The 23,884-nt window shown below is 44.5% G+C and overlaps 1 long non-coding RNA gene across 1 annotated transcript; it reads right to left on the reverse strand.

The window, feature by feature from the left end:
* Positions 1-17,363: 17,363 nt before the first annotated feature.
* On the reverse strand, positions 17,364-21,248 carry LOC141570089 (uncharacterized). Its single transcript, XR_012493958.1, has 2 exons — positions 20,991-21,248; positions 17,364-17,717 (listed from the first exon to the last, which is right to left on the reverse strand). It is a non-coding gene; the product is annotated as an uncharacterized LOC141570089 (long non-coding RNA).
* Between the last annotated feature and the right edge of the window lie 2,636 nt (positions 21,249-23,884).

The following is a 23,884-nucleotide window of genomic DNA, read 5'->3' on the forward strand; positions in this document are numbered from 1 at the left end:
TCCTTTGTTGTTATTATAGAAGGTTTGGCTCCCCTAGAGAGAATCTCCTGTGAACAGTGAACAGAGCTGCTGAAATAAAATAAAGATTGACACATACGCTAATACAGAGCTAATGAGTGACACACTTTCAAATGCTCACTTGCACACATGCTGAATGATAAACATATATATACTCTGCAGGCACCTGCGTTGATACACACTGAAATATACACATACACTTTACAGATGATGCTTACACCAAGACACTTACTCTAACCGCCAATCACAAGATGCACATACCAGTGGACATACCTGCAGAGACTCACAGCCGCCTAGAACCCCCCACACAAGGACTTGTATAGACTCAATCATCCGCAGTTACAATATGGCAAATGTCCCACACATACACACAGGCGTAGCATCACAATCTACAGCTCTAGGGATCCCTGAGCTCTCCTAGAGGAGATTTAGGAACCTCTCTTCCTATAAGAACCTGGGGTTAAGGGTGACGTGGAGGGCATTTCCAGACCTACGAATTGCTGCCTGCAACTCCTACTAGTGTAGGAACCTCCAGTGTACCTTTAGGGGACTCACTGATCTTTTACTCCCCACATCCACCGGAGTTCAGAGACCCTGATGGCCCCAGAGAACACCCTGGCCCTGGGGACACCCCCCACCCCCGCATGGCATCCCCACCCCCATCCAGACCCCCCCTGCTCTGCGGCCCTGCTGACTCATCTCTCCCTCTGTGGAGCTCCCCAACCACAGGGGCCTGGAAGAGAAACTTGGAAAGTTGCGCTCACGTCCCAGGCCCCTGGTCTGGCCACTACCCACCCCCCGATACACCCAGGCCCAACCCTTGTCTCCAGTGGAGACACTGGTGATATAGTACACAGAGGGGACAGGAAAGAAGGCTTCCAAACATAGGGAAACAGAAAGACAAAGGGAGAGGCCTAAGGGAAAACAGAGATGGTGGGAATACAGATAAGAGAGCCTGAGGGACAGCTGCTAATCTGATAGGGTTCTCCAAAAGCCAAAGGGCTGGGGACCAGGGAAACTCACTCCTTGGGTGGGGGAAGATCCGCTCGTGGCTTTGGGATGTGGACGCTGCCCAGTGCCTTGACCTAGCTAGCATTCTAAGCCTAGGCGCAGGGAGCTTGGGGAAGGGGATCCAATTCTGGGAGGAAAAGCTGAAGACACAGGGAAGAAGGGAAGCTTTTAAGAGGCCAGCAACCTCTGTGTAGGACAGCTTGGAAAAAGTGCTTTCCACCCCATATACTGTGCACGTTTACTCATACACATATATGCACACCTCAACTCTCTCCCTAGGTCGCCTGGTTCCCTCTTCCAGGACCAGGGCTACAGGACAGGAATCCTGGTACTCTCCCTGGCTCCCCTCTGCTCTGAGCCTCCATTTTCTTAGTTGACATTTGAGCCCTGAGATAATATAGTAGCTCCAGAGGAGGCAGATCAGAATCAGAAAGAGAAGTGCTATGGGAGAGGGAAGAAGGAGCAAGTATGGCAGAAGACAAAGAGGAAAACGGAGAGAAGGGGAAGTCTGAGACTTGATCTGAAACAAGGGAGCCTGCCCTGGGTGGGTTTCATATGGTCAGCATTGAACTCTGGGCATCTCAAGGAAATGACTCTTTGTAAAAAATAAACCCTGGAATCTGAAACATGAAATATATTAGTGTCTTTAAAATAAGAGAACTTGGGGTGATGGGGTCATGACCACATGTTCTGTCCTGAGCAATGGGGCTGAACAAACCAAGGCAATGGTCCGCATCACTCCACCCCGGTTTTCTCTGACCTACTCAGATTCTTCTTGGGAGCACAGTTTTTGGAGACTGCGGGGCTGGACCTGAGGAACATTCTTTCATTCAACAAATGCTCAGCAAGCACCTACTTTGTGCCACGCACACAGGGCAAAGCTCAGGCATGCAACCATGAACAAGACAGACCTAGCCCTTTGCCTCACAAATCAGTAACTGACATAAAGAGTGAGAAGTATCTTAAGAGAGTAAGTACTGGAAGTTATCGAGACAAAAGTGTGACTCTAAGCTGGTGTTGAGGAAATCAAGCAAGGCTTCCTGAAAGAAGAGATGGCTAGGTAAAGAAACTGAAGGATGAATAAGAGTTAGCCAGGTGAAGAGACAAGAATGTTATAGGTGGGGGAGGGGTATATACAAAGGGGCAAAGGTATGAGAGAATCAGGGCACTTTTGAGGGGCTGAAAGTTGACCATGACTGGAGCACAGAGTGGAGACTGATGGAGAAGGTCTAAACAGCTGTGCACAGGATCTGAACTTGATCCTAAGGGCAACATGTGGGAATATTTGTGTATTAGAAAGATGACCCTGGCTGCGGAGAGAATGAAATTGAGGCTTAGAGTCAGGCAGTTCTCGGTACATCAGCCATTTACTATGGCTGTAAACTGCGTTATTTATTTTATTTAAAAAAATTTTTTTTTAAACTTTTATTTACGTGTGTTTTTCCAGGACCCATCAGCTCCAAGTCAAGCAGTTTCAATCTAGTTGTGGAGGGCACAGCTCACAGTGACCCATGAGGGTATCGAACCAGCAACCTTGGTTGTAAGAGCATGGCACTCTAACCAACTGAGCTAACTGGCCGCCCCAAGCTGAGTTATTTAACCTTTGATGCTTTAGATTCTTCTTCTTTAGAATGGGAAAACATAATACAGCAACCTCCCAGGGTTGTTACAAGGATTAGGAACAACCTTGTCACAAAGAACTCTTACCAGTGTCTGGCATTTAATCGTTGTTCCATCAGTGGTGCCAATTAGTAGTGTTGTCAAAGTTCAGAGGAGGGCAAAATTAGAGGCAAGGGGGCCAGTTTGTTGCCACAGTCCAGGCAAGAGGTGAGAAGATATGCCCTGTAGCAGCAGCGGGTATGAGGAGAAGACAAAGGAAGCGTGATATTAGGAGGTGGTGTGGATAGGACTTGGTACTGACTGGATGAGAGAAGTGAGGGAGAGAGAACAGTCAAGAATGACTTCCCTTGACGTGTGCGTGCACCTGCACACAGGACATGCAGACATTTTAGAGATATCTATTCAGTTCTGAGAACAGCCATTTGCAGCAGCTGGATCTGGTCAACAGAGTGAAGGCACCACGCTGTATCTGAGGACCTAGCCTCCAGCCTTCCAGGAGGAACACCCCCCCACACACACACACACAGCTCTAATCCCTCCTTAACTATTTCCTTTCCCCCTTTTCACCCATCCCTGCCTCTCTACACCCACCCCCACCCCCCACCCCTCTTCTCCTCTCCGACGACGGGGACTCCCTGTAAGTTCCGAGTCTGCCTGGGCCACCCTACCCCATCCTTCCTTTTTCCACTGACCGGGTTAACTAGTCTTTTGGGACTCAGCCTCCACCAGTACCAACCTCCTCCTCACACACCCACAATCGGACGCCCACTCTGGATCTCAAAGTATTGCTTGACTTTTTCGGCGTGGATGTTTGAAGCAAGGCGAGCGATTAAGCTAAGGCAGGATTGGGGTCTCAGCCCCAGCTCCAGCTGTGCAAAGATAGGTGCCTAGACGCACAGAGATCGTGAGATCTGGGGATGCGGGGAGAGGCCGAGGGCCACCCCAGCCGCCTCTCGAGCTTAGGCTGAGCCCAGGGAGGCCGGCGATGTCGCCTCCCTTCCGTGCCTCAGTGTCCCCGCGCGGCCGGGAGGCCGAGGGGCGGGGCGCAGGCGGGGCTGGCCGGGCCGGGCGCCCGGGCAGGAGGCAGCTGCATATCTGCGGTCCCGACCACAATTGCTGGGAGTCGCGTCCCGGAGACTGGCGGCGCTGACTCTGCCCGCTGCGGCCGCCGCGCCGATTAGAGCCCGAGAGGGAGCGCCAACCGGGGGGAGGGGGGAGCAGGCGGCGGCGGGGGAGCTCCGTATGCCCCTTTCCCCTCCATACAGCCAGCGCCCCCAAATACCCCGCCCAGGCCTTTCTTTACCGCCTGAATCTACGATAGGAGTCCTGCCTCCCCAGCCCTGGCTTTCTCCAGAGCCGGATCCCAGGCGTCCTCCTTTGCAGTGCCGGAGGTCCCGAAGGAACCGGGGCTGCCAGCCTGCCGTGTCCTTTCTCTTTCTCATCTCTCTCTTCTCACACAAAGAGGAGTCTGAATCTCAATCCCATTCCTTTACCCCCACCCCACCAGCTCCCCACAAGCACTCTCTAGAGGCAAAAGTAGTTCCAAGCGAAGAAGAGGTCAGACTCCGACAGACAGGTATTCAGGAGCCAGAGCACCCCCTGCTGGCTGGCCCGAAGTCCCTGCCCCTCCCCCTCCAGCTGTGACCTCCAGCTGTGGTGGTTGGGAAGAGCTGGCCTCTTTGATCTAGGAGCGTGGCCACCCCCTCCAGGCGCCCCATTAACCTCCATTATCCCAATTAGGCAGCCCTCCCAGTCCTGGATCCAAGCTTCAAAGCCCCCTCAGTGGGGAGAAGAGGGGGCTGAATCCTGTGCCCACCCCCCTCCACCAAGCCACACCACTTTCAGAGGAGACCCAGGTGTCTTGCTCCCTAGCTTGGGTACCCACTAGCAGGACCAGAAAACGGACCCCGAGGGGCCACCCAGATCCCAATCCTAAGCATCACTCCAGAGAGAACCAGATAAGAAAAGGAACCATCTTTTGCTGGCTCTCAGTTTTCCTGAAATAAATGATTCAGGTAGCTGCATACAGGTTCCTGACTGACCTGAGCTTCCATTAACTTATCCTGCTTTATCCCTTGGAGAGGGGAGCCAAGAGCCACCCCCTCCTCCCTTAATCCTATCTCAACACTCCCTTCCCTCCTCCCTCCTGGAACAATTTCCGCTGGGGGAGCAGGAGCAGGGCCCAGCACAGTGGCCGCTTCCTGGAACATTTTCCTGTATCCGAAACCGCGGCTCCCTCCCCAGGGACCGGCTGATCAAGGCCAGATGGGAGTAGGGATGGGGGAGGAGAGGGAGCAAGGCTCTCACCATCACCCCCTCCCAACACATGCCCTTCACAGGAAGCCCCTTCCTTGACACACAAAGGCACACACCACATGCCACATAGATGATTCTGGACATGCATGGCATGGCGACACTCATGAACCACAGGGTCCAGGTCTTAGAAGGAGACATACAAACTCACATAAGTACATTCTACAAACACATAGATGACTACACTCTCTCTCTACCCAGTCCCTTACCCCTCTGAAGTCTCCTTGGACCCTGGGGCTTCCTTGCCAGCCAAGAAAGTCTTAGAAATCCAAGAATACAGGGGTAGGAGAGCAGGGAGACCTTAGTTGATAGAGAGTGAAGGGACAGACAGACATCTAAGGCGGCCCGTGCCCTGCTAGACAACACCCACCAGCCCCTTCCACTTCTGGATGACTCTCACGCTTGACCCCTCTCTCCAGGATCCTGGGAACCAACTGGGATAGAGGAAGTCTGAGATGCTCCTTGTTGTCAGTGCTACCCTCAGAGCACTTTCTAGTTCCCTCCAAATTCCTAGAGAAGAAGCACCTGGTGTCCAGTGGACTCACTCATGGCAGCCAAGGAACAAAGAGCAGGCAAGAATATGCAGTTTCAGGGAGTTCCGGGAGCCTGGGAACCTGGGGACCTGTGGCTCATTGGTGACAGCCTGCCCTCCACCCCTCAGCCAGGGTGGTTAAGAAGAAGAGCATGGGGATTGTGCCCCCACTTCAGTCCATTCTTGGGCGTTATCCTCTTCTGCCCACTCACTGCCTTTCCAGGACAGGGGCCTAATTCTTACATTCTGCATATTTGTCTTTTGCTGGGAAGAATGCAGATTTGGGCATGGATAGAATATAGGACAGAGCTTTGGAAAAGCTGAGGATAGAGACACATAGTCTGCTCTTTTCTGGAACTTCTCACTAGTTTAGGGGAAATATTTGAAATTGTAAAGTTTGGGGCGGACAGTTGGCTCAGTTGATTAGAACACAGTGCTCCTAACACCCAGGTTGCCGGTTCGAATCCCACGTGGGCCAGTTAGCTGCGCCCTCCACAAATACATGGAAAAAAACAACGATTTGACTTGGAGCTGATGGGTCCTGGAAAAACACACTGTTCCCCAATAAAAAATTTTTTTAAATAAAATAAAAAGAAATTGTAAAGTTCCGGAAAATCTGGGATAGAAGCAAGAGGGAATATGATAATCATAAGAAGGACCAAAGCTAATCAGTCTGGCCAAAAGTCATTGTGTTTTTCCTTGGTCTTGTGGTACAGTTAGAAGGCATATCCTCATTCTCAAACTCACCTGGGGAGGGGTTGCCTCAAGCCATTTTTACTCACTTGTTTAATGGTTTGCCTTTCTAACTATCTAGAAGCCGTTTATTTAGCATAACCATTATCTTCCATCTTCCTATTTAGCCTGCAAATACTTGCTCTAGCTCCAGTATAAAATCCTATTAATCAATTTAGTAGTCAATAGCATTTATTGAGTGGCCCCCTGGGTGAAATGTTTCAGAGAAAATGTTACATAGGAGCCTCAGTGCTTGCTCTTTGGGATCTTAGCAGCCTGGTGAGGAAAAAAAGATACATGAAAAAACTAGGGACCATATCTGAAAGCATAGATGACCCATGTTACCTCTCAGTGCTGTCATTTCCAAATTATACAAATTTGGTTACATCTAATTGAAAACCACTGACTTCCATGAAGTCTAAGGTCCCTTTTTTATTTACCTCAGGAATGCTAGAATGAGTCTTTAATAATGGAATTTGCTAATAAAAAGCATGTTAGGGGCAGCCAGACAGCTCAGTTGGTTAGAGCTGAGCTCCCAACAGCAAGGTTGCTGGTTCAATTCCCGCATGGGATGGTAGGCTGTGCCCCTGCAACTAAAGATTGAAAACAGCGACTGGACTTGGAGCTGAGCTGCGCTCTCCACAACTAGACTGAAGGAAAACGACTTGTAGCTGATGGGGCCTGAAGAAACACACTGTTCCCCAATATTCCCCAATGAAATAAAAAAAAAAAAAGAGCATGTTAATATGTTAAACAAGAAAAATCACATCACTAATTCAATAGATGCAAAGAAGACATTTGACAAAATAGTTATTCTTAATAAAACCTATCTCAAAACAAAACAAAACAAAACAGGATTCAACAAATGGTAGAGATTTTTAGTATATTTTGGTTCCTTCCAGTTCTGAAGTTCTAAAGTTTTGATACTTTCTTAGAAATGAAATCAGGTTTCTTGGAGAGGGAGAGAGTCTGACTTGGCAAAGAGAAAAAGTAAAGATGCAGAGAGATAGGTAGGTAGGCATTAGGCACCAGCAAGGCCGTGATAAGGTAGAGCTGGGCTCCCAAAGATCCCGCCAAGAGGCTAGCCAGGGCTTCATTTCAGGTAAAGACCAAAAACCGAACATTGATTACTACCTCCTATTATCTCCCAGGCACTGTGGGGTCCCACGAAAGACAAAAATTTATAAAATACAACAGCGCTCGCCCTGAAATAGCCCACAAACTTAAGTCAGGCAGGTTCTCCTTTCCAAAGCGGGGTCCATGGTGTGTTACCCACTAGTACCTGGCAGTACCCAGTGGTGCTTGGTGCACAGGGCTGCAAAGCAGGGACACTACAACAAATGGAAATTTTGAGATAATTTGTTATTTCATATTTTAAAAAGTAAAAGCATTAAAGTAATCATTGTAAAAGAAGTCAGACTTTTGTGGCACATCCTTACTTGTGCTTATTTTACTTTTAGTATTGTTTCTGTCTGGAAGCCCTTATGGTGGAAGTGTGCACCACAACTTTTCAGAGCTTACAATCTTTAAGGGTCCTAACTCCATCCAACTCAGCGTGTTGGAATAGCAGGAATGTCGATGTGTGCTGTGAATGGGAAGGGATTCCTGGGAAAGAAAAACCCTTGGAGGGTAGGGCAGTGTGCAAACAGCTTCTACCGGAGACTTTTTCAGGCAAGACCTTCCCTAGGTCCCAGGCTCTGGAGAAAGAAGATTGAGCAAGGCTGGTCAGCACCACGAGGTGGCAGGAGTGAGCTGCTCAGCGACTCCACGTACCACCGCTCTCCCGGCTGGTTCCTGGGGTCAGAACATTGGCAGTTTTTTGCAAGGGGGCAATGGCAGAGCTATCGGCGCTGAGGCAAGCAAGGGCTAGGGTGGGAAGAAATCTCAGATTCTAACCCTTCCCCAGCCTTGGCTCAGAAACGTTAATGAAAGAAAAAGAAAAAGAAATGGCAAGGCACTTATCAAAGGTCCAAAGGCATCCTGACTCCCTGGCCAGAATTCAGCAAACAAGGGTCTATATTTCCTGCCCCACCTACCTGCCTGCCTTCCTTTCACAGACGTTTTCCAAGCATCTACTGTGTGCCAGGTATGTGCTGGAAATTCGCAATGTAGTGGAAGAGAACCAGGTAAACAACTACCCTCCTATCACACCGGGAAGCAATTTGAGTAGTGGTTAAGGCACTGTGTTGGAAGTCAGACAGACAAGGAAGGTTGTAAATTCAAGGTCCACCACTTGCTAGTTGTGCAAACTCTGTGAGCCTCAGTTTCCATGTCTGTAAAATGGGGGCAAGTGACCCGCACAGAAAACTAACAAAATGAAAAATCAGTGCCTAAAAAATTTTTGAAAAAAGTAAAATTCTCTGGCCAGCCAGGTGGCTCAGGCAATTAGCGCTCCATGCGCCTAACTCCAAAGACTGCCGGTTCGATTCCCACATGGGCCAGTGGGCTCTCAACCACAAGGTTGCCAGTTCAATTCCTCGACTCCCCAAGGGATGGTGGGCTGCGCCCCCTACAACTAGCAACGGCAACTGGACCTGGAGCTGAGCTGTGCCCTCCACAACTAAGACTGAAAGGACAACAACTTGACTTGAAAAAAAAAAGTCCTGGAAGTACACACTGTTTCCCAATAAAGTCCTGTTCCCCTTCCCCAATAAAATCTTAAAAAAAAAAAAAATTATCTGCCTGCCATACAGGACTTATTATAAGTGCTGAATGCTTGAGGCGCAGCACCTAACTCAGATTTGAGGAGACGTCCCAGAGAAGGTGGTCACTGCTGTAGAAACTGGAAGGATGAGTAGAAGATACATAGGAGAAGGGGGGAGCAGCGGGAGCAGAGGTGGGGGGTGTGGAAGGAGGTGGTCAGGGAAGGAGTAGACAGTTAAACTCTGGGGAGTATGGATGCACACCCCCTGCCTGGTTCATCAGCGGTGGGGACAAGCAGAAGGATTGCTTCCCAGATTTGAGGCTGGGATGGTCGGGATTCTCTCTACAAATCAACATGCATTTAGTGAGCACCTACTTATCAGCCTCTCTCAAAGGCTGTAAGAGATAATAGAGACAAATGGAAAAAAAAAAAAAAGGCCTGATCTTTGTTCAAGGAAGCCTATACAAATTGGGAACAAGAAAGGACAGGGGGTCAAACCTTTTGCTCTAAGCCTCAAGCCTGATCTCATCTCCAGGTTCCCACTCTCTCACTCTTCCCTCACAATACCCAACTAACACTGAGTCTGGGAGCTGTCAGGAAAGGCCAATGAGTGGGCTGCCCGTTCCCTACCACATACATTTTTACATCACTTAAGTCTGGCTAAAATAAACATGAAGCCCACCTTGAAGGGGAAAAAAAACATATTAAAAGACAAACTACTAATAAAATCAACATTTTTATAGTTCTTTACTAATTATGGTGGCAGTTCCCCTACAGCAATGCATTTGATCTTTACCAGTGCCTTATCAACTAGGCAAGTATTGTTAGGTCTTAGGAAGGAAAGAGAAGTTTAGAGATGTAAAATTGACTTGACTCCTTTGTTATCCTAAGAAGTTTGTGCTTTGCCCTGAGGAAATGGGAGTAATTGAAAGATGTGGAGCAGGGAGATGATTCCTATTTTAGAATCATCACAAGAAAATAATGCACAGAACTATATGAGGATATTCATGACAGCTTTGTGATATCACGAATCTAATTCTCCATCTCTAAGGAAATACTATGCAACAGAAGTGATGAACTAGATATATCTATAGCAACATGAATAAATCTTAAAAAGAGTGTTGTGTGGGGTGGTCAGATGGCTCAGTTGGTTAGAGAGCAAGCTCTCAACAACAAAGTTGCCGGTTCAATTCCCGCATGGGATGGTGGGCTGTGCCCCCTGCAACTTAACATTGAAAAGAGCAACTGGACTTGGAGCTGAGCTGCGCCCTCCACAACTAGACTGAAGGACAACAACGTGGAGCTGATGGGTCCTGGAGAAACACACTGTTCCCCAATATTCCCCAATAAAATTTTTTTAAAAAGTATTACGTGGAAAAAGTAAAACAATTAGACTTATAGTATGATTAAATTCTACATGCAAATTAAACACACCCATAAAATACGTATATATTCAGGGACAAATAAACACATTAGATGGTGCTTATGGGGAGGAGGGGAAAGTCTTAGGAATAAACAAGGGGAAAAAGAAAATAAACTAGAGAGTCCTTAACAGACTCTCATTTTCTCACTTAAAATTCTGCAAACGTCATAAAAAAGACAAGAGATAACCAATGCTAGAAAGGATGTGGAGAAAAGGGAACCCTTGTGCACTGTTGTGGGAATGTATATTGGTACAACCACTATAGAAAACAGTAAGGGGGATCCTCAGAAAATTAAAAATAGTACTACCATGCAATCCAGCAATTGCACTTCTGAGAATATATCCAATGGAAACAAAAACACTAACTTGAAAAGCTATCTGCACCCCCCCCCCCCCCGCCCCCTGGCCCCGTGTTCATAGCAGCACTATTTATAATAACCAAGATGTGGAAACAACCTAAGTGTCCATCGATAGACAAATGGATAAAGAAGTTGTGGTACATATACAATGAGGAAATCCTACCATTTGCAACAACATGGATGGACCTGGAGGGCATTATGCTAAGTGAAATAAATGAGAGTGAGAAAGGCATGCTATATGATCTCACTTACATGTGAAATCTACAAACAAAACAAAAACCAAACTCATAGAAAAAGATACCAGACTTGTGGTTACCAGAGGCAGAAGGTGATGGTGGTGGGGGCTGGAGGAAGGTGGTCAAAAGTTACAAACTTCCAATTTTAAGATAAATAAGTCCTAGGGATGTAATGTACAACATGATGGCTGTAGCTAACACTGCTGTATGACATATAGGAAAGTTGTTTAGAGAGTAGTAAATCCTAATAGTTCTCATCACAAAGAAAAAATGTTTTTCTTTTTATTTTATCTATATGAGACGATAGATGTTAGCTGAAACTATTGTGGTAATCATTTCACAATATATGTTAATCAAACCATCACACTGTACACCTTAAACTTACACAGTAATGTATGTCAACTATTTCTAAATAAAACTGTGCGAGGGGAAATCCTTCAAAGATTCTCCATAACTTAGAAGATAAAGTCCAAGGCTCTGTGTCTAGGACTTTATGTCCAGCAATATTTTAACTATTTGCTTTGCTCTCTGTCTGGAATGTAACTCGATGGTTTTCAACTCCAGCTGCATATTGGAATGACTTTATGAGCTTTTAAAATTTATAGATGTTGGAGCCTCCATCCCAGAGGTACTGATTTAATTGGACTGGAATAGGGCCATATTTGGGTGTTTTTAAAAGATCCTCAGGTAGGTGAAGAATCATGATTTCCCAGTCAGTTCAGGTGTTTCCAGCCTGGATTAGGGTCTCCTAATGTATTCACTCTATACTGTGCAATTTCTATTGTCAGTTTATCTAAACAGTTCATCTTAGTCGAGTGGGATTGATTGAGCCTTTTGTATCTAACTTTTCTGCTTCAAATCTTTTAGTGGCCCCCTAACCCCCAAAATAAATTCTTAATGAATCCTGTAATTCCTGCAGGTCCTGGCTTACCCTTACTCCATTCATCCATTCAACCTTTATCAAGTGTCTTTTATGAGCTAGGCACTCTGGTAGACATTGGGGACAAAAAGGCAAATAAGCACATTGTCTTCTTTCTTGCAGAGTTTACAATCTTTTGGGGGAGACAAACGTTGAAGGAACGAGTAATTACAGGGTTATACTGGACCTAAGGCTGTTTCAGGAGTTGGGGAAGGAAGGTTTCCCTGAGGAGAAGAGAGTTAAAATGAGCCCAGAAATGTAACCCAGAAGTGAAGTGGGGGTGGAGGGAGAAAGGAGTTTCCAGGCAAAGGAAACAGCATGAGCAAGGACCCTGGCTTGGGGAAGATCGTGGCACATTGGAAGCACTGAAACGTGTGGTCGGGGAGGAAGACAATGTGGCCAAGCTTGAAGACAGCATGACTCAGAGCTTTATAGGCCAAGGTTGGGCATTTTATCCCAATGGTGCTGGCAAGTCTGGAAAAGATTTAAGAAAGGGAGTGTAATACAATCAGATAAGCATTTTAGAGAAGGATCTGGGTGTACTGTGGAGCTTAGATTGGATTTGGGGTTTTCCAAATCTCATCAGCCTCTCCTTTGCAGATCATATTTTGGAGTCTTATACTAGCAGTTAAATTCATCTCCTGTGACTTGTGTGTGTGTTAGCTAGCTGATCAGAATGCGATCCTTCTTACAAACTCCTGGGGAGAGCAGTGGAATTCCTCACTGTTGTTGGGTCATTCAGTAAATACTCACTGGGGGGCTATTTTGTGTCAGGCACAGGTCCAGGTGCTGGGGATATGAAGATAAATAAGACCCAGCTCAAGGTACAAGAAGAAAAACAGATTTGATCTGTAAAAAAATAAGTTACATTGCATAGATAATAATAACAGAGTTAAAAGGCAAGTGACAGGGGGATGGCCGGTTAGCTAAGTTGGTTAGAACGTGGTGCTAATAACACCAAGGTTGCCAGTTCGATCCCCGCATGGGCCACTGTGGGCTGCACCCTCCTTAAAAAAAAAGAAAGGCAACTGACAGGGAGAAAACATTTTTAAAAAAGGATTAGTATCTAGTATTTCTGTATATTTAAAAATGTAAAATAGTACAGCAATTTTGGAAAACAGTTTGGCAATTTCTTATAGAGTTAAACATACATTTACCATAAGACCCAGCCATTCCACTCCTAGGTATTTACCCAAGAGAAATAAAAACATATCCACACAAAGATTTATGTGGGATTCATAGCAGCTTTATTCATAATAGTCCAAATATTGTAAACACCCCAAATGTTCATCAAAAAGCAAATGAAAAATTGTGTTACATTCATACCATGGAATACTAGTAAGTAATATGTAATAGGGAACAAACTACTGATATATCCAACAATAGGGAGACTCTCAAAACCATTACGTTGAGTGAAAGAAGCTAGAACAAAATATATTTTTTAAAGTACATATTGCTGATTTTGTTTCTGTGAAACTCTACAAAAGACAAATCTAATTCTTTTCTAGAATCAAATGTGGAATAAAATCTAATCAGAAAGTGGGTCAGTGGCTGCCTGGGTGCTGAGGTTGGGGAGGGGTTGGCAGGGATTGTCTGGGAGAAGGGACAAGGAATTTTCCATATCTTGATTGTTGTGATGGTTATGTGGGTATATACATTTGTCTAAACTCCTCAAAATGTACATTTAAAATGGGTGCATTTTTCTGTGTAAAAATTATACTTCACCAAACTTGATTTTTTTCATTTCAAAAAACAAAACAAAAACAAAAAGACAATTGACAGAGAGAAAATGTTTCACGTATTTTAACAAAGAATTAATGTCTAACACACAGAAAGAGCTTCTTTAAGTCAAACAATTCAACAGAAAAATTGACAAAGGACAATTCCCAGAGGACAAAATACAAATGGACAGTAACATAGAAAAGACACTCGTCCTTATAAATCTTCATAAACCAGGAAAAAAATAAACTTCAAGAATGAAATTGTCAGGTTGACAACAATTTAAAAAATTGGTGAGAATTCAGGGAAATTATCACTTTCATAGTGGGGGTATGAGTCTACCTGGGAATATTTTTTAGAAGATAATTTGGCAGTGTATCAGAATTTTAAATGTGCATAATCTTGACTCAGCAATTCTACTTCTAGGACTCTATACTGATAACACTGATAAGTATGGGCAGGGATTCTAACCATACCTTAACTGTTCTATGGAGTAAATACTCCTATTTCCTCATTTTACAGATGAGATTAAGTGAGACAAGGAGGTTAAGTGAGTTGCCTAAGGTCGTATAGCTAGTAAGCCAGGATTCACACCTCTGGTCTGTCTCCAGAATCTGTGCTCTTAACAACTCTGCTGTACAGCTCTCCACTCTCTCCTAAATATCGTACATGGGCACTAATATATATATATATATATATATATGTGTGTGTGTGTGTGTATATATATATATATATATAGAGAGAGAGAGAGAGAGAGAGAACGATGTTTGCTGCAGTAGAGTTTGAAATATTAAGAAACAATGAAATGAACTAACATGAAAAGATGTTTAACATATTTTGTTAAGTTAAAAAAATAGCAAGCTATAGAATAATATTTATAATACTATTTACATAAAAAAATACCAACAACAAAGAGATATACGTGAACATAGCAAGTAAGCTCAAAAGAGCAGAGTTGTGTCTTCATTGCCACACCAGAACAGTGCCTGGCACTTAGTAGGCAATGAATAAATTTCTGTTGGATGTACGTAAATACATGTAGCTGCATAAAAAGGGGACTGAAAAGCTGCAAACCAAGCTGTTAAGTGGTGAAGGTGGTCCCCTACCTTGGGAGAAGAGAGAACGGTATATGTGGGATAGGTTAGTGAAGGGCGATGCGCTTGTACGATGCGCTCGTACTCACCAAACTTCTGATTGTTTCAATCTTATACAAAGAGATGATGTTCATGTGTTAGTTGGCTAGTAAATACAAAAACCAAACAGATTAACAAAACAAAACACAATAAGAGCAAAAAAGACTGACCACATTTTCATTTAATTTCTCTACAACCCTTCCAGGTAAGTAATATCCTCATTTTACTAAGGTTCAGAGAGGTTAAGTAACTTGCTTTGATGGGAGCCTAGATGTGAACTTTGACCTGTGACTCCAAGGCCGAGGTTCACTTCACTCCATTGTGTTTATAAATGTACAGACAGGTAAGTGCAACAAACTTGAAGGCTGCGAGGTAAAAGGCAGCAGCAGTTGTAGTGGAGGCAGGTGGAGAAACCTGGCAAATTCTAGAGATAGAGGGGATATTTCTAGGAAGGATTGCAGAGATAAAGCTTGATCTAAGAACTTGAAAGGTGAGTTCTTCCTCCCCCGCCCTTTGGCACCTTTATTACTATTGAATTATGTTTTAATTGAGGGATAATTGACATACATTAATTTCAGGTATACAACATAATAATTCATATTTGTACATGCTGAAACGATCACTATAATAGGTCTGTTTAACACCCGTCATCATAGTTACAGAATTTTTTTGTCATGAGAACTTTTAAGATTTACTCTCTTAGCAAGTTTTAAATATGCAAGACAGTGTTATTAACTGTAGTCGCCGTGCTGCACATTACATCCCCAGGACTTATTTATTTTATAACTGGAAGTTTGTAATTTTTGGCTCCCTGCACTCATTTTGCCTACCCTCGAACCCCCGCCTCTGGCAACTACCGATCTATTCTCTTTTTTGATTCCACATATAAGTGAGATCATATAGTATCTGTCTTTCTCTGTCTGACTTATTTCACTTAGCATAATGCCTTCAAGGTCCATCCATGTTGGTGCAAATGGCAAGATTTCATTATTTTTAATGGCTGAAAAATGTTTCATTGTGTATATATATTATATTTTCTTTATCCACTCACCTACTGATGGACGCTTAAATTGTTTCCATATCTTGGCTATTGTAAATAATGTTGTAATGAACATGAGGGTGCATATATCTTTTTTAATTAGTGTTTTCATTTTCTTCAGATATATACCCAGAAGTGGAATTGCTGGATCACACGGCAGTTCTATTTTTAGCGGTTTGAGGAATCTCCATACTGTTTTTTTTTTAAATTTATTGGGGTGACAATTGTTAGTAAAATTACATAGATTTCAGGTGTACAATTCTGTAATACATCATCTATATATCACATTGTGTGTTCACCACCCAGAGTCAGTTCTCCTTCCATCACCATATATTTGATCCACCATACTGTTTTCCATAGTGGCTGCACCACTTTACATTCCCACCAATGGCACACAAGGGTTGCAAAAGCTGAGTTGTTGAAACTATGGGAGAAGGGCAATTCCAGGCACACACTTGTGTGTGTATCAATGGATATCACAGAGGAAACCACTAGGCCTATTTTATGAACAATAAGTAGTTGAGTGGGCATGGCTGAAGTTTTACTTACGTTTCTAGGTGAAAGGTAAGGACTGGAAAGATTTGATTTGATTTGTACCAGATAATGAGATCTGTGCTCAATAAGACAAGACTCCCTAGGGTGAAGGCGTGGAGCCTATTTTGAAAAGGATCAAACTAGAGACAAGAAATCCATTCTATATAGTAACATCACCAAGTAAGGAACGATGGCTTTTGCTGAAGGCAGTGACAAGGGATTTGGAGAGAGAGGAGGGGATAAATCTGAAAGATTGATGGGACTTGATGACTGATGACTACTGCGAGGGAGGATGCTGGGAGTATAAAGAGGGAGAGAAGTTTGTTGGAGAGAAAACTGGGCATGAGGTCTCTTAAAAAGGGATCACTTGTGTATTACCTGTTTCACTGCATATAAGACAGGATATTATAATTTATTATAATTAGCTGTATGTGAGTCTGCCTCCTCTACTAAGCCATGACTCATTCATCTCATCTCCCCACTGTCTAGTGCCCTGTCTTGCACAGATTATGTTAACACTGAATGAAAAAGTATAGCAGAGATTGGCTTTGGTTTGGGGTGGGTGGGGGGAGCAAGGAATGGTAGGGAATAAGTAATCACAAAAGTAGGAGGCAAAAAGTTCTCCAGCCTACTGCCTCCCTCCTCAGCCTTAGTCAGAAGCCTGGCCCAGGGGAGATCGCTTAATTTTCCCTCAATCCTTCTCTGAATTAGTCCCCACAGTGTGATAGTGTTGAATGGCTGAGACGTGGGTGGCTTCAGGATGGGGGAGAGTGCCTTCCCCAGATTCTGCTACCATCACCCATAAACTGATTCTAAACAGGCATTATAGGTGAAGCCTCAGACTTCTTCCCTCCTCTAAACCACCAAACCTTGAGATGTATGGCAAGAGGTGGCATGTCTTTAGCATGTCTTTAGGTGGCACAGGCTGATGTGGCAAGGGGAAAAGGGGGAGCAGCGAGGAAGGTGTGAACAGCAGACAGAAAAGGAGGCCACATCCTAATATTCCTGGGGATGTGAAAGGAGAAAGGAACCAGTGGGCATTTTAATTATTATTATTTAATTAAAATATTTTAACCATTTATATTATTAAAAAATCATTTAAATCAATACAGAAAACAAATCTGATTTAACTGTTTTTTAAAATTTTTTATTGGGGAATATTGGGGAACAGTGTGTTTCTCCAGGACCCATCAGCTCCAAGTCGTTGCCCCTCGATCTGGTTGTGGAGGGCGCAGCTCAGCTCCAAGTCCAGTCGCAGTTTCAATCTTTAGTTGCAAGGGGTGCAGCCCACCATCCCATGCGGGCATTGAACTAGCACCCTTGTTGTTGAGAGCTCGCGCTTCAACCAGCTGAGCCATCCTGCCGCCCCTCTGGAAACTCAGCAGCAGCCCATTGTCTTCAATGTAGTTGTGGAGGGTGCAGCTCACTGGTCCATGTGGGAATCAAACCAGCAACCCTGTTGTTCAGGGCTCGCACTCCAACCAGCTGAAAGGCATCATACCACCCTGATTGAGCTATTACCTGGACTTAACAATTACCAATATTTGCTACATTTAGGTCAGTTTTGGGGGAAGTATTTTAAGATAATTTAGACAATATGATATTAAATCCTTAAATGTTTCAATATGTATTGCAAATAAAAACACGTTCGATCATGTTGAATAGAGTCAATAATATTGTAATAAACGTTCAAACCTGGGCGCAGCTCACAGTGGCCCATGTGGGGATCGAACTGGCAATCTTGGTGTTACTAGTACCATGCTCTAACCAACTGAGCTAACCTACCTTCCTTCCTTCCTTTTCTCTCTCTCTCCCTCTCCCTCTCCCCCTCTCCCTCTTTCTCCCTCCTCTCTCCCTCCCTCCAGCCTCTTTCCTCTCTTTCTTTCTTCCTTAGAATTTTTATAATAGTTTATTTGAGCCAAACTGATGACATATACCAGGGAGCAAGATCTCAAATTCTCCAGAGTATAACAGTTTTGCAACTTCTTTTATATGCAGTTTATTTTATGCATTTGAAATAGGTGGTGAACACACAATGGGATTTATAGATGATGTAATATAGAATTGTATACCTGAAATCTATGGAACTTTACTAACAATTGTCACCTCAATAAACTTTAATTTAAAAAAAGAAGAAAGAAATTAAGGGGGAATGTAAGAAAGATTACAGGAAGGTGGAAGAAAGCAAGGTGGGGGGTTGGATTACAGGATAGTTAACAAGATTATGTGCTCTCTTGAGAGTGGTTGGGTGGTTTTCCTTGAGGGGTATGAAAAGAGGTATTTCAAAAAGTGTGTTAACCTAAGTGCACAGAAACAATGGACACGGCTTAAGGCAAAGATAAGCCTTTTACTAAAGAAGTTATATACCTGGGACGTGACCTACTCACCATGACCAGCCTAGATAGGAATTTAGGATCAGAGCACCCTATGAGGTTGCTTTCTGTAGAACCCCTTTTTCGTCCACTCTGTGTATGGTGTCAGATGAGTACTAGACTTATTACTTCGTAAGGTACATAAATGCCTAATCACTATGTTGTATACCTGAAACTAATATAATATTGTATGTCAACTGTAATTGAAAAATAAATTAAAAAAACCTGTTCTTATATAATCCCAATAGTATTATCATGTTCCCCAAATTAACAATCACTCCTTGATATCATCTAATAATCCATATTGAAATTTTCCCAACTGTCCCCAAAATGCCTTTTACAGCTGGTTTGTTCATGTTGCATGTGACTGTTTTGCCTCTTAAGTCTCTTTTAAGCCCTTCCTCCTCTTGTCGTTGACTTGCTGAAGAAACAGTCAGTTGTCCTGTAGAATGTCCTACCTTTTGGATTTTTCTTATTTGTGTCTTTGTGTTTCCATTTATCTTGTTCCTCCAGCCCCCATATTTTCTGCAAACTAGAGATAAACTCTAAAGACTTTCTTAGACTCAGGTTCAATATTTTGGAAAAGAATATATATTAGGTGTTCTTCATATTATATTACATCAGGGCCACACAATGCACGTCTGGTGGTCTGATTCAGTGTTTTTGAAGTTGCTGGAGGATGCTAAGCCTGAGGAGGCCTAGGCAGCAACCCACCTATGGACCTGGAAGCTGAGCTCCGACTGGGCCCCAACCATCATCCCTGCTTGCCTGTACAGGCCCAGAGTGGGCTCAGGTCGAGGAGGAGATAATCACAGAAGGATCAGCTTGATGTTGACAGTTTGGACGGGCTCAGTCCTCGGGCAGGATTGAGCAGAGGGTCTTGCAACACAGACACCACACAGGCAGCGGTGACTCCCTGTTCAACCCTGCTGTGTGCACCTTGCAGGAATGAAGAGACTAACCAGGCAAAATTCTCCAGGGGTGGGGGTGAAACCATTCTAGGACCTGTTCATCCTGTCTTGCACTTTTCCCTTGTGGAAGGTAGGAAGGCCTCCTCTTCAGCTCTGGGCCTTTTGGTGGTGGACCTGGGGGAATGTGGCTCAGAGAAAATTCCTGACTTTACTAGCTCAGTTTTTCTTGTTCTCTGCTGTGGGGACAGAGTCCCAGAGAGCAGTTTCCAGGCTCTCTCGGCCTCACGTGGAAAGGTGCCGACTCGGGTGGTAGATGGCTGTTGGCTGTGACCAGTTAGCCAATTGGCCACCGATGTAACTGCCGTGGCTGCGTTGGTTGGTTGGTTGCCAGGCAGAGAACCGGGGGGCTGATTGCAGATCGTGTGGATCCTACTTTGTGTGGATCCTATTTCGTGTGTCTTTCCCGGTTGCCAGCGAGCCCGGGGTGCAGGAAGACCCCTTGTTAAGGTACTGGCGGATGTTTGCTCCATGTCTCCAACCCAGCCACCAGTAAGAATATAGTAGCATGACTCCCCTATCTATAGCACCATTGGTGTTCCTTTTTGGCCTCACCATATCCTGCATTCTTACGGGAGCGGGATTAGAGACCCTGCGTGACATCTGCCTTCCAGTTTTCCTGTTTTATAAATCTTTGATTGCTCTTAAACTTTAGAATGGCAATGTTGGAAGGAGCCTTGTGGATCACCTAGACTAGTTCCCTCACAGAATTCCCCTTCTCCTTCATCCTTCCTTAGAAACAGCGGCTTGTAAGATGGTGAAACCAGGATGGTACAGTGTATTTCCCCAGACTTCCATCATCATACTCCACCTTCATAGTTTTTACCGTTATCAGGTTTCCCTTATTCCACAGTATTCCATTAATTTTTTTTATCTTAACAATAAAATCTGTTAAATGATAGGTTTGATTATGTATTTCAAATTCCTTCTAAAATTCATTGAAAGAACACATACAGAAATGTTCAAATTCTACCAGGGGTAAGTGCCTCCCACTTTGGGGAATGCAGGAGTAGAAGTGGTGGCAGGGAGTCCCACTATGTCTGCCTTGGGACCTTGGTTGGGCACATTTCTCCAGTGTAGAATTTCTTTTCCTAAATCAGTAAGAAGATACTATAATATCTACAGGTGTTAGTTACTAGTCTTGTGAGTGACTAAGGTAAGCTCTTCCTGGAAGACTCCCAGGGACCTTTGTGCAGGAACCTGTGATCACCTACAGTGGTGGGGGAAGGGAGAGCAGAGGGAAGGAAGGCCGCGGTAAAGATTATCCCTTGGGCATCAGCATTAGGAAAGTTGTGGGAAAACCCTTCTTGGAGGCAGAAGTCTGTGAAGCTCCTGTCCTCTCCCATCTTTCCCTATCCACCCCAAGAAGGAATTAATATCCAGGGCCTTTCCCTCACAAGAACCACCCACTCACTCACCCTGGGGACAATGAAATCTTCCGGAAGAAGTCAGGTGTTAGGCCTCAACGAACCTCAGCCAGCTTCTCCGCTCCAGGGAGGGAGGGCAAAGCAGGAAGGAGGGGTTTGTGGTTGAGGAGAGCCAGGTGGTCCACCCCTAGCCGGAAATTGGGGGTGGAGAGGCCCCGGCCCAGCCCACACCAGACATCCAGCTCAGGCTGGGTCTGAGAGGCGACAAACCCCACCCTTTTCCTCTGGGCACCTCGTGGCCCAGGCGGGTTTGTTTATGAGTCCAGGTCCCTCCTCCCCCAGCCCGGCCCTCCGCCCGCCTCCAGGGTGGCCCCGCTTCCGTGGGAGGGGGAAACCGGGCCAGCCCCCCTTCCTTCCCTTCCCCTTTCTTCCTTCAGCTTCTGTGGATGCCGGGAGGGCAGGTCCTTTTTCCAGACCTGTTGAGTCTGTCGGGGGTCATTCTGTTTTCTGGGAATGGGAAACTGGGGGGTGGTGTAACTCTTCTCAACTCTGGACTCTGGAAGGGACTCAGGGCTACTTGTCCCAGGAAAGGAAATAGAAAGGGAAACTGCTTCATTTTTGGTTAAAAGAGGAACTTTTTTTTTTTTAATGCTTTACTGCCCGGGCAGGACCCCAGTCATCCCTGGGGTGCAGAGGTCTAGGTGGGGTGGGGTGGCTGGTGAGGGTAAATCAGCATTAAGCACCAGCTTCCTTCTCGGTCTGGTGAGCTTTGGATCCCTGAGGAGGCTGAGGGGTTTGGATATTTGATGGAGGGAAATGTTTTGATTATGTATGTTTCAAGCTGGTCTCTAGATTTAAATGTTCAGAAAAACTCTTGGCTTAATCAGTTTGGGGTCTGGTTTCCTCTCTGACCCCCTGATGGGGAGCCTGCTTCTCTAACTCTCAAGAATGCAGATGGATGGTGGAATGTAGAGTCTCTCAGCAATTTCTCTTCCTCTTCCCCACCATGCCTCAAACTACCTCTGCTTTGCTTTGCCAGAGGGCCTTCAAGCTCCAGAGACCATCAGTTTCCAGTCTGGCCTTTTTGTAGCCCTTTTCAAGGTTGGACCAGAGTTCAGCTCCAACGATAACTAAACTGTGTTCTTGACTATGCCAAAAACTGTCAAAATGACAAAAACTGTCATTTTTCCCCTCAGCCTTCTTTCCTCCAGGGCCTTTAAGACCACCAGAGCCGCTGACTGGTTGCCACACTTAGAAAAGACTTTCCTAGTAGAAGGTACAGTCTAGGCAGGGATGAGCCACACAGTACCTCTCAGATAAGGAAACAGACATAGCAAAGGTACAGAATGACTCATTTTAAATAATGATAATAAAAAGAATAAGAATATCTGCAGGCAGTCCTTTTTCTCATCAACAGGTTTTGGGCTTCCCAAATAAAGAAACCCGACTTGTTAAAGTTCTTATCTTAGTTTCTTGCCTTTCCAGAGTCCTAAAAAGACTGAGGGATGTGTGTAATGATCCATTCAGATTCTTAGAGTCACTTTTGTACTGCAAATAACCTTAACTGCATGATGTGAGAAACCTAGGCTTGTTTTGTTCAGAGAGCTAGAATTAAAGATTTAGAACATTATCTGCTGAGACTTAACCTGTCAGGGACTCTCTCTCTCTCTCTCTCTCTCTCTCTCTCTCTCTCTCTCTCTCTTTCTTTCTCTCTCTCTTCAATCTCCTTTATCCTAGAGTAGGCAGGGCAGGTAAAAGAAAGGTTAGTCAGTCCGTTTTGTACTTAGCTGTAGTTGAAAACTTACTGAGAGGGCATGTTGCAATGATGGGGTAAAAAGAGAGTTTTGACTCACCTATGTATTTTAATTTGTAAAATGTTCCCATTTACGAGATTGCTAAGTGGAAATTTGATGAAAGCTACAAAGTGGCTTCAAAATCAGGAAGAATGATTTAACTTGTAAAAGACAACCAACTGAAGGCTGAGAATCAATCTGGAGACCTATTTAGGATGTTAGGTAACTGGAATTATGCTTCCCCTTCCACTTAACAAATGTTTACTGGGTGTCAACTATATGCCAGCCCCTGAGGATATAAAGTGAAAAGGCATCATCTGGGCCTTCAGATTGCTTTGTGTAGTTGGAGAATCAGATATTTAGATACCTCGAGTGGAGGTGTGTAAACCGAACACAGTGGACAGAGTATTCAATACCTGTCGAAGGTAGGAAAGACTTCATAGAACTCGTTCTTTTTCCTTTTTTAAACTTTATTGGGGAACAGTGTGTTTCTCCAGGACCCATCAGTTCTAAGTTGTTGTCCTTCAATCTAGTTGTGGTGGGCACAGCTCAGCTTTAAGTCCAGTTGCCGGTTTCAATATTTAGTTGCACGGAGCGCAGCCCACCATCCCATGCGGGAATTGAACCGGCAACCTTGTTGTTCAGAGCACAGCATTCTAACCAACTGAACTAACTGGCCACCCCCCACATTGCTTTTTAAAACACAGTCATTAGGAGTTAAGTGATTTGAGAAGCCTTGAAATAAATAGATTCATTTTTGTTTTTTGTGTTAAGATTAAAAAAAATTTGTTCAGGTTTTACAGATAATTGGACAAGATGGATCATGCCCATTTGCTTTCAGGGACCATCAATAAGCAACCATCCCTCACTAGCCAGGTTCTGAATTTTGTCTTGTCCTGGAGAAACAGTATTGGGAAAAGGATGATGGCTCCTGAATTGCTGAGTCTATATCTAAGCCTTTTTCTCAGTAGCTGGGATAAAATCAAACCCTAGTTCTCATTTTAGGAATAACTTAGAACCATGGAAAAAACACAAGGGTTGGAATTAAACAGAGCAGTCATTAATTTAATGGAAGTATCTGAGCTTCAGTTTTCTCATCTATAAAAAGAGATGGCAGTTTCTTAAATTGGTTGAAAGGATTAAGTTGGACAA

The sequence above is a fragment of the Rhinolophus sinicus genome, chromosome 1 (assembly GCF_057876585.1).
Source record: "Rhinolophus sinicus isolate RSI-liver-muscle chromosome 1, RSI-T2T, whole genome shotgun sequence".
Classification (NCBI taxonomy): Eukaryota; Metazoa; Chordata; class Mammalia; order Chiroptera; family Rhinolophidae; genus Rhinolophus; species Rhinolophus sinicus.